We start from the raw sequence: 10,358 nt of genomic DNA, 5'->3' as shown, positions 1-10,358 counted from the left end.
GATCGATCGGCAGGAAAAGCCTCGGCTGGGGCGGAGCGAGCGCTTTACTTTCGCACGGAATGACCTTGGAGGAATAAAATTTTATGAAAGCTCGGCTATCGCTGTAACAACTTCTCCCTCGAGCACTCTCGAGTTATCGCCTTGTAGACTTTATGCAAAATTTTACGAGCGTCTCGACGAGCCGTGGTATAAGCTCGTGCGCAAAGTCGCGAAGAATGGCAAACGTTTTACGATAGGCGATACGTATCAAGCGTTCCGCGAATAATCGTCGCGTGAGAAAAAAAAAAGAAAAAAGAAAAAGAACGTCCTCGCGTGCCTCGCATAGTCCAGCATAGTTAAAGCGCCTGTTAAAAAAATCTCTCGGACGCATTCGCAGATTGCCGCTTCCGTTTAAACGAGCGAAAATCGTATTAGCATCCCGCATCGGCGAATAAAAGAGGGAACTTGGCATCCAAGCTTCGTGCTCGTGGTCGTATCACCGTTGCACATACATTGCTTCGTACAAGGATTCCGGCCGCCTTATCGTCGCTGCACATCCTTAACTCTCTCGCACATTCGCGAGTATCATCGACTTCCGCTGACGTCAGCTCTCCCCTTTCCCTGTAACACCGTTTCCGGTATAATGAGAATCCGCTAACCGTGCCACTGCAATAATCAACGATCGCACGTTGTACGAGTCCATCTGGCGGACGTTTTCTCGGGGAGAAAAAATTTTCTCGTGGATTCTTTTCCCAACGAAGTTAAATTGATATAAGGAAGGAAGATACGAAATGTACCCAAGTTAATATCCAAGAGATATATAGACCGAGCGAGAACATGTCTGGTCAAAGGTTCGACGTCCCGTAGCCGTGCTTGGCTCGCTATCTCGAAGATAGAGGAAATTTTATTGGTCAAGATCCGCCTCTATGCGCTCGTTGTACAGTTGGTATGGAAATGGTCCGCTCGGTATACGTGAACGAGCGTAACGAGCTTAACCCAGCTTCGCGTTAAATGGTACACCTGTTTTAAACTCTGCTGATGTATTCTCCTTTAGGTACAAAACGTAACATTCGAGAGAGAAGGAAAGAAGGGAGACAAAAAAAGAACAAGGGAAGAAGGCTGTGGAGATAGCGGTCGTTGCTCGCCGCCTTCCGGAAGCCGCGTTAATTCTCGCGATTCCGTATTTTTCCTCGTACGGTCGTTGCATTCGCGCGATCGGGGGTCAGCCCCATCGGGTTTGGCCGCGTAGCGGCGCATCGATACATCGTGCAATTATACAATCTCGTTAGCGTTCTTTCGCTCTGCTATCGCAATGAAAGGGATCCATTCATCGCGAGAGCCACGCGCTTCTTGCGAACTCGGCCTCTACTCCGCTCAAACGCGTGTAGCGAGTTGCACGCTCGCAAATGTGTCACCGTCTTCAGATACAGAGGGTTTGACGCGCTTTGCGCACCTCGCTAATTAATTTCTCCCGAAATGTTTCGCGGCAAGAAGAAAATTGGATGAAAGAATAAAAGCTCGATTTTTTTTAGCTTCGCCTTTCGTCGACCGAAATCGCGTGTTTACGAATCATGCATGCATATGTCACTTATCACGTTGCCTATATGAGATGAATAATTGGCGAGTAAGCCGCTGCTTACGGATAACCGATCGAGTTATAGAACGAATCTCGTTCGAAAGGCTGATGAGCTCGATTTCGTATCGATCGGGTGAGCGATTATCGCGATACTTGGACGCGTACGCACGTACGCGCACTTACGACACGTACCATACTCCTTTAAATCTTTCGAGACGTTTATCTTTCCCTGTGCAGGCTGGTTTGAACGGCCTACGCGGGGACCCTGTAAATGATCCACGGCCAGAGGGAGGTCGGATCTCTCGGTTAGTTGTTATTCCAGTGACGTTGGTTTATTTGCAATCCACCATACGCCGTTCTTCCAGGGCGTATCTAGCGTGATCTCGAGGATCGCTTCACCTTGGGACGCTAACGTCGATAAGATCGGATAAAAAAAAGGCGTGCAAACTCGTGAGGATGATGAGTTGAATGGATTGAATCAAGGGGAGGGAGGGAGGGAGGCTTCAATGGAGACATCGGTCGAAGGGCGCGCGCGGGGGGAGCGACTTGCGTGGGTAGATAAGCTATAGGCGTTATCGATGTTATCGATCGCGGTAAATCATAAAATAGGCGCCGACACACACTGGTGGCGATCATGCGTGATACGTCCGTTGACAGGACGACAAAATAACGAGCGATCGATATAGCGACAGAGGGGAGGGGAGGGGAGAGGATCACGTGGATCACGATCGCCGAATCTCGATTTGAGAAATTCTCGATTTGTCGACGTACGGGTGATGGAAACCAGCAATGATGCAACGCGTAGACATGCATCCGCCGATCGACTGCAACTCGAGTCAACTTATCGGCTATTATTATACCCTCCTTGTCTTCGCTATGTATCATTGTCAGCCGTTAGCCTTTCATACGCCATTCAGCCTTTTCTTTTTTTCTTTTTCTTTTTTTCCTTTTCCATAAAAGAACGCTTAATTATCGTCCACTATAAATACACCAACCGCGTAACGCTCTTTCGATAATTTCATATAATGGGCTTTGTGTACGTGAGCTACGGCATGCTGGAACGATATACGCGAATATCCCCTGGCACGCTATAAATAAATTAATAATAGACGATCCTAGACGACCGGTTCAAATTTTCAAATTTTCTTCTTTTAATCGTGCACGCACGATTAAAGGTATCGATCGAAGTACGTCGTATCTCTATCGTATCCATTATCGATTCTTAGTCGGCCTTCCAGGGGCGAGATAGAGACACACTGGAAGCCAATTTGGCCTCTAATCTATCACGAGATATGAAGCGGTATGCGTGACAAGAGTCGACATACTACATGCTAAACACCATGAATGGACACGAAGGCGTTCGAGTGAATGGGAACCGAGAGGCAAGTTTCGCCTACGCGTTCTTACCTCCGTACAGACGGACAGGTCTTGCGTATATCTGCATGTACGCAGACGCATGAACTTTACGGACGAATATAGAAGCTGATCGAGCGTGCATTTTTTATGAGATCGTCCCTTCTTCCAATCAAGCGATCTAAAATTTGTGGATCGAGCCTCGAACCGCGATCGACGGAGAAGATTTTACAACAATATTTCTCATTAATTAATATTCCATGAACAACAAGTCAGGCTAGGAAGAATTCAGGGAGATAAGAGCAAATTGTCCGCGATATACACGAAGCATAATATTGACACAAGGTGATAACGCTTGCAGAGATCGTTTGAAGACGTTAAAAAACCGGGCCCGTTATCTTCTCACTCGCTTAAGATCGAATCGATTTGTCGATACGCGAAAATTGCGAAAAATATAATTATGTAACGTACCCTTCGATTCGCGAGGCTATGAAAGGGATTATTTAGATAATGAGATGAATAAACGAGCCAGAGCGCTTTAAAAAAGTAACGTTTAATTGCAAAGCGTTATAATTCGTTCACGATTTCGAAATTATAACGACAGCGAAAATATCAATCTATAATCATCGAATACGAAAGGTAATATCGGACAATCCGTCGAAAATAATTTCGAGAGAATCGAGAGAGTCACAGTTCGATTCGGAGGAAGAGAGAAGCGAACCGATTCGAGGGTGCAACGACTTGGCGCGCATCGTATCAACGTCGAGATAAACCGGCGAGATTGCGAGGGAAAAGGTGGAAGAAACAGAAAAGGTAAAATCAACGGCTTGTGATCCAGGTATGCACTCGGGCGCATTGCCAAGACGCTAGGAATGCGGTGCGCATCCACGATCGGTGCATATGAGTACACGAGTATGCACTCAACGAAATTGCGAGAGAGCCCACCACCAGAGAGAGAGAGAGAGAGAGAGAAAATTTCGTTTCAAGCCGACGTTGATGCTTTCAAAGTGAGCGGAGCGACTGAATAAAAGAAAGGCGGAATGCACAAAAGTGCCTCTTTAAATGTGAAAATTACTACGGCTTTTAAAACCACGGTACGGATCTTTTATACGAGTGGTATAAAAATTTTTCGCGTGACAACGCTCTATCATCAGTTTTATCTCGATTAAAATGGAACGCGCTTACTTTTTCCAACGATAATTGTGCCACGGCCGAGACCTCGACGATCCAGTTGCCACGTGTTTCAAGGCTCGGCTGTATATTTTCGAGGAAAATAAATATTCGCGTGGCATTATTCGCTCTCTCTTTCTCTCTCTCTTTCTCTCTTTGTCTCGTGGATTTTGAAGACGCGTAACGGGTTGAACATCTGCGCCGACGTATCTTCTCCGCCCGTGTAAGGTACCCAAGGCTGGAAGGCGCCTCTCTCGCGGAGGAATCTCGCGACCGGCTGTCGTATTCAAATCGAGATCGCTTTATGCCTCGCGCAGTACAAAGTAGCCTTCTTGGCTACCGATTCTCCTGCACTGCAATTGGAATTTCATTACACCTTTTATCGGTTGTTTGGGATATTATCGGCGAGCAAAGTTACGATCTTTCATAGATCTCCTCTTCTCTCGTGGAGAACACAGAAGAACACAGGCTGGCATTCTGAATTGAGGAACATCGAATCGGGGTGAGAGTGCAACTGCTCTCTGCAATTTCTTAATTACACCACGTGGTTGTATCTGTATCCGCGTCGCGTAAGCTTTAAGCGGCGTTTGATGTCCACTGAAAACGTGGACATTGCACTTTGACCTTTAATATTTGAACAACGCTCGTTTGAGAGCCACTGAGAGACGAGAGCCGCTCTCTACGAGACGAGAGATTAGTCCGTGTCGCGAGCCTGCGTTATTCGTCGGACCCATCGGATATTTTCACGAGGCAGAGGCATTATATGCATCGCGGCAAAAGTGAAAAAGTAAGTGGACATCCGTTGCGTAACTTCCTAGATCTTCTTACGGAAGAAAGTTGAACGATGCCGTTCATGCGGGAGGTCAATTACTGCTTTTCCTCACGTACAGATCGTCGTTGGATTGATAAACTATTTTCGAGGCACGATCAAAGGGGAAAGAAATTGAGATTGGAGCACGACTGTGATCGATGCGCGACAAACACAGTGAGTCACATGCCGAAAAAAGAGAATGTCATGACGAAATCCTAGGTGAAATCAACCCTTTCGTGTCTCGTTTTTTCTCGAAAAAAGAAAGATTGGTTTGGTTTCAGAGAATTCTGCGAACACTACCGCTAAATTTAATATAATTTTTAAATTTACATTACTCATTTTATTTTACATTTCTTTAACAAATATTAATCATAACGATAGACTTAATCAATTCGACATCTACAACTTGACTTTCTTTCGCAACAAAGCTTAATCCGAATAGTTCACTCAATTCGTTTAATAACCGACTTACGTAATATCATAGCGATACAATTAATTAATTCTTCTGCACATTTAAAATGTAACATTAAATTAAAAGTTACCTAATTTGCGTGAAATATATACTAATATACTCTAATGAATACACATTTATTTATCGAAATAATTTTTTACCATACTGTTATCTCCGTGTATCTCTTTTAGAAATTTAGAAAATCTTCTGAAAAAAATATGATCTATCGATCGATCTACGTGAGTACCCAATATCCAACGAATGAGTTTTGAGAGCTCGCGGATGGTTGGTCGCGTGGACCAAAGCGGACAGACAGGCGAAATGTTACGAAACGAAATGTGACGGGATGGCAGCCGGTACACTGACGTCACGGCCTATGTTTAAACTGTGAGTGTGCAGACGTAGAGGCCCGTGTGCGTCAGATCAGAAACGGATGCGATGCGTACACCAGGCCGCCGGCACCGTGTTCCAGGCCGCACAATATACCATTGTCTCTTCCTCTTTCGCACGCGCGCGCCCGAAACCGCCTTTCTCCGTCACTCCGACCGCTTTTATTTCCCACCACGCTCCACACCACGGTCAAGCTGGCTCCTTCCTTTCCGCACAGGGAAGTGTACACGCGTGCACGTGGATACTGCGCGAAATAAAAGGAAACCGTTTTGCACATTCGAAGAAACGGGAGCGGTTTCCGAAGTTCACGGGCAGATAACGTTCAGTATATTACGACAAGCCTGTGTGAGAACCTCTGAGAGAAATATTTGTACGCTGAATTTGTTTTTTTCAGTTGGATATATACTTTCCAGATATATGATAATTTTGCCAACTGATAACAATTATTCGAATCGTATATTCTTTTCACTCGTGCCAATTACGAGGAGGATCAAAGGATGAAAGGACGTCGCAGGATGAGGAGGAGCAGGCTTAATGGTGAATGCAATTTGACGTTAATACGGGGAGAAGGGGGAGGTAGGGCCAGAAATAATGCGATTTCGCGGCAAAACCCGTGACAAGCGTCAAAGACACGCAACGAACAGGGTAGAAAAGATGGAACCGCGTGCGTGTGAATCATCGTTCTTCCTGCCATTAATGGGATCCGGCCGAGCGCGTAATATTCGATTCGGGATAATCGAGCGATGGTAGTCTTCGGTTAGACATCGACCGGTTCTCCTCAGATCCTGTCAGACCACCGGTGTCGAGGCAGCGAAATTAAGTTCGCATATCTCGGGGAGAGAAAGAGAGAGAGAGAGAGAGAGGCCGACGAATGAAATTGAAATATCGTCTCGCACGAGCGAGCAATGCTTCGAATCGAAACAGACCGAGGAGTGTCGCAATGCATCGATCGGGGATATTCGATTCGCGATCTTTGCTGGGAGGAACGATAACGATATATATTCGCGTGTATATTTAGCATAGAGCGCGCGGAGCGAGAAGAGGAAGCGAGTGGACAAAGATATCCGTTCATGTGGGTTCCGTTGGGCCGAGTAAAACCGATCAATCGGATTGCGCGCGATTTTCTAACCCTCCGTGTCTCTTTTTCCACGAGGATCTCGATCACGAGTGGCTTTAAAAAAAAAATAAACGTACAATGAATTTATTCAAATGAATTCCTCGAGCGAAATATAAATATAACTTGATATTATTCAGAGATGTAATAATAATCAGAATTGTGTTTCCGAATTCTGAAATATTGTTTCAAATACGCGGGATGAAATGTTTTTAAAAATTTTCTCGGTTTCTTCGGAATCGAGGTGTAAAGGAGTAGATGGAAGGTAGGTACGGTCCTGGAGCGCGTAAATACGCACGGTACGCGTTCGATATGTTTGGCCGGGTGTCAAATGTCGGTCGTAATGCGTGCGATGGAGAACGCATACGTTATAAACGGACGATCGAGAGTCGCTTTTATACCCCGCCAGGATCGATATATGTTTCGCGTATTTCACTCGATGCCCAGGGAGAAAGACGGGTTGAACGAGGCCTCAATTAAATCACCGTTTATTGCCGCTACGGGGGCAATTCGTTTACGTGAATAAATTTTAAAACGAGACTCGAGGCTAACGCTCAACGACTTGGAACGACATTTCCATTGAACGAGCGCACCCTTCCAATCATTTACGTAATCCTCGTTATTTCAAAGTTAGAGGAAGAAAGCCGATGGCCATCTTCCAAGACACGAAACGGACGAAATCGAAATTCTCGGCAGATCCATCGCGCCCAATTCACCGCAAATGTGCGAATTCACCCGCATCCTCCGGATTGGTCGCTCCAATTTGCTCGCGGCCACGGCCTGAAAACTAAACGACCGCCGTTGAAATATTGAAGAGAATTGCACCGGGGATGTCGGCGGTTATTCCATTGGCCTCGCGCTCCCAATCAACTTTTCCACGTCTCGTGTTCGTGCCTCGACACTGTGCGCGCGCGTGTTTCCTTCGTGAATATTGCACGTGCCGCGTCCTTGCGCCAATCAACGGCCACTCGAGATTTCCGTTCACGGGGAGTGAACGGCGCAACGCTCGAATCGGCGAGATTCGTCCTCTCGTCGCTTCTCTATGTATCGTCGTGTATCGTCGTGTATTGTTGTTGCCGATCACCAGTGAAATCATCGAGCTGCGATCATCGGTGAACAAGTCGGAGAAAACTCGCCTTATATAGGCCCCTTATATAGGAAAGAGGCGCGCTCGAGGTTTCGTCCAGGATGCTGAAACGTCGAAAAGGCGGCTACCGCCCACGCATGACATTTCGCGTCTTCCCGACGAGGATCCTCGTGGAGAAATAACAGGGAATCGCGAAGAGATAGAGAGATAGACTAAATAAAAATGGCTATTGTGTAACTACTGAAAGGAAGAACATTCTATTTGGAACAGATCGTAAAACTGTATAGTAGTAGAAGAGATTTGAGAAAAAAATGATTAAACGTATAAGAGGAAAATTATTTTAGAAATATATAACGTTCCTTTTTTTTTTTTTTTGAGTCAAGACTGCGTTCTTACTTAGAGAAACGTCAAAAATTTTACGAGAACGTAAAAGTAGTTCTTGGAACCCTTTCCGTCTGACAGTTAAAAAAAAAAAGGAGCGCGTTCTAAGCGTTCGGAACGGGTGGGGAAAAAAGTAGAGATAGTGGATCCGAACAACGTGCGCGCTAAGATTCCTCGTATATCGAGACCCTTCGACATGGGACGGTAGCCTACCGTGCGATAACTTTCGGTGACAGCATAAATTAAAACGCGATAATTTATTTTGTTCCGTGCGTCGTTTTATCGTTTTTCGATTCACGAACAAAGGGGCCGTGATTAAAAATTATTAACTTTGTTTTCCGTCTATTTCTCGATCGGCTGACTTGTCGAAGAAAATTAATCGCTGTTTTAATATTAATCATTCAAGCTCGATTGCGAATGAATTGTCATTTAAAACCATTGTAGCTTATTCACGAATGGTGCACTCCGATTACGTCCATCGGAGCTCTTCTCGCTAATCGGTGCAGCGGGAAATCGTTTCTGCGAAGAGATCGGTCGACCTTTCTGATATAACTTAATAGTCGATAGAGGCCGGTATCGCTGTGCAATAAAGTATTCGTCTCGTCTTTTCTTTTTTTCTCTCTCTCTCTTTCTCTCTCTTTCTCTCTCTCTCTCTCTGAACGACCGGACGTAGCGCTCCGATCTTCTTTGCTTTATTTTCGAGATATGATTCTCGAGGCGCCATCGAAAGGAAGCATCCACAGAAGAGGAAGGCGCACGAAAGCCTATGCCGCTGGCATCGAGGAGATAAAATGAATGAAATACTCTCGTGTTTGTGGGCCAATCCCACAACGTTGCGCGTAGGCATAGAAAAGAATTTAAAAAAAAAAGGGAAATAATTTTAACCATTCTTCCGACGAAAATTCCCCGATGATCTCAATGGAAATATTGTTGGCAAAGAAACGAAGAAACGTGTTATAACTCGTAGGTATTTCGTAGATGTTTGCCTCGTGCGTGACATCACGATCGCATTGAGCCATCCAACGGGAGGACCGTTCTCTAAAATATTACCTTACCAATCTTCTATTAATAGAGGTGTGGTTTGTTTGATCTCGTCATCGTCGAGGACTGCATCTTACTGCCTTGGAGGAAATTTCCTTCGGTGTTCTCTTTTATAGGAAAGGAACGACCTTGACCAGCTCTTCGAGGCGTGTCGAGCAATCATCTTAATAAAATGATCGCGAATTTGGTAGAACGCGATTCTTGGTGATGAGATGTTTGACATTTTTCGTCAAAAGATTGCAATTTTATCTTCCGCTCATTGCACATTTATTCTTGATCGTGACAAATTCGTTGAACCGATTTTGCAGCCATATAAGTTCCGTGGTTCGTGCCGTTAAACCACAATAATGAAGTCACTCAGTCAAGGTTTCTCTCAGTGGCGAGGATTATCATTTTCTTCTTCGGTACTTTCCGTAGTTGGATCCGTGGATCGACTGTCCAATTCGTTATACGCGAAGATGAATCACGATGATCGAATTCAGTTTTTCGTTCTCTCTTTCTAACTACTAGCGTTAATAACGATCGTTGCAATTTTATACGCGATAGCGTAGTCCATTGAAAGCAACAAAGTTTAAACAACGTGACACAAAAATACATATTGGGTGTTAGGTCTATGCTATATCCCGTGTCTTAGGTTACGGTATGATATCAATGCTCGGAATCCATTCACTTGGACTCTTAACGCAAAACAATATCGAACAGTAGTTATCTTATCCTAAGGAAAGCAACGTTTCGGAGGCAGCATTATTTCTTTTCCACATATTTCCACCCTTAACATAAAGCTTGACCCCGAAGTTTCACTTTACGCCGTTTTCTCTTGTCAAAGTTTAGTCATTGATTTGCTGACAATTCGACAAGAACACATTTCTTACGTAATATTAGCTTTTATTGGCTTTCGCCATTTTTATATTACGTAACAGATTATCCCGAAGCGTTGTTTAAAATACAACGAATAATTTACCGACTATTAAGATATAATCGCAAATACCGCAATATGACTGCCAA

General features: G+C 44.8%; 1 protein-coding gene across 2 annotated transcripts in view; it reads right to left on the bottom strand.

The window, feature by feature from the left end:
- Positions 1–10,358, bottom strand: part of LOC102672128 (unc-112-related protein-like) — a 37,761-nt gene that overhangs the window by 19,248 nt on the left and 8,155 nt on the right. The gene's annotated exons all lie outside the window — the stretch shown is intronic.

Source organism: Apis dorsata, unplaced genomic scaffold (assembly GCF_000469605.1).
Source record: "Apis dorsata unplaced genomic scaffold, Apis dorsata 1.3 scaffold_964, whole genome shotgun sequence".
Classification (NCBI taxonomy): Eukaryota; Metazoa; Arthropoda; class Insecta; order Hymenoptera; family Apidae; genus Apis; species Apis dorsata.
Note: the sequence above shows the minus strand (reverse complement) of the source record. Positions and strands in the feature narration are given on the sequence as shown.